The sequence below is a fragment of the Urocitellus parryii genome, chromosome 7 (genome assembly GCF_045843805.1).
Source record: "Urocitellus parryii isolate mUroPar1 chromosome 7, mUroPar1.hap1, whole genome shotgun sequence".
Lineage (NCBI taxonomy): Eukaryota > Metazoa > Chordata > Mammalia > Rodentia > Sciuridae > Urocitellus > Urocitellus parryii.
Window position 1 is genome coordinate 80,664,439 of NC_135537.1, and position 1,087 is coordinate 80,665,525.

General features: G+C 36.0%; 1 pseudogene; it reads right to left on the bottom strand.

Annotated features, from left to right (window-relative positions):
• Positions 1-479: 479 nt before the first annotated feature.
• LOC113187428 (cysteine-rich PDZ-binding protein pseudogene) lies at positions 480-785 on the bottom strand (annotated as a pseudogene).
• Positions 786-1,087: the final 302 nt, after the last annotated feature.

The following is a 1,087-nucleotide window of genomic DNA, read 5'->3' on the forward strand; positions in this document are numbered from 1 at the left end:
AACATTTAAATATCCTCTGAAATTTCAGTTCATTAAGAGACTGCTTACTCTTAAGAACTATGCCACCAGTAAGGGAATGAGGTAAGAAATTCTCATTCTGGATGCCAAGTTCAAGGCAAAGTATCAATAATCTCCTCACTTTTGCAATATCTATAAATAAAATAGATGGAGGGGATAAGATAAAACAATGTTAGGTTAAAAAGTGCATACAGAAATCAGAAATACCTTTTCATTTAATTTGCCACTTTAGCTCAAAAAATGCTCATAAGAAAAATAACCACTTAAAGGAAAATATTAGTTACATTGTTGCTGTTTAGAACTTTTTGAGAGCAAAAGAATAAATACTGACCAATTTTCCTGGCTAAAACGTAATCATTTGTCCTGAAATAGGTTATTTTTTAAGTTGAACACCTATTTATGCCTTGAAAATTCAAAGCAGAAAGAAAAATCACAAAAAGCCAGTAACTTCATCAATACATTTACACAGATATTTGCTTGTAGTTTTTGGTATCCAAAACCTTTTCTCCATACATTGCACAGATGATATTTTTGTAGGCACAGCCCTGGCAGTAATGAGAACCCGGTTGGTGCACAGAACTTTTACAAATTCTGCAAGTGGAGAATTTATTCTTTCCATATGGATCAAATCTTGATTTTTTTGAAGCCAACACTTTATTTTCATTCAGCTTTCTTCCACCACTTTCTGTGGTATTCCTTGTACCATCTTTCCATGTATCTGGAGTGATCACAGTACCAAGTTTCTTTTCACATTTTTCTCACACCATCCTTCCGTCTACGGTTCCCTCAGACACAGAAGCAGCAGCAACTCAAAAAACATCAACACTACCAAGGAGTTTAATAAAATGGTAACAAGAAGAAAAATGATAACATTTTTAATACCTAAGGGCATTACCTCTGGGCCTGAAGAACAAGGAAAAGGGGTAATCACCATATTGCTGAGGTCTTTACAGGCAGAGGAACACAACCATCTCTAAACCACAGCCTGACAAACGAAACACCAGGAGAAAAATACCCCAAGGTGGTCTCTCTCTTCCCTCATCCCAGGGAATCCAACTGTACTTCACAG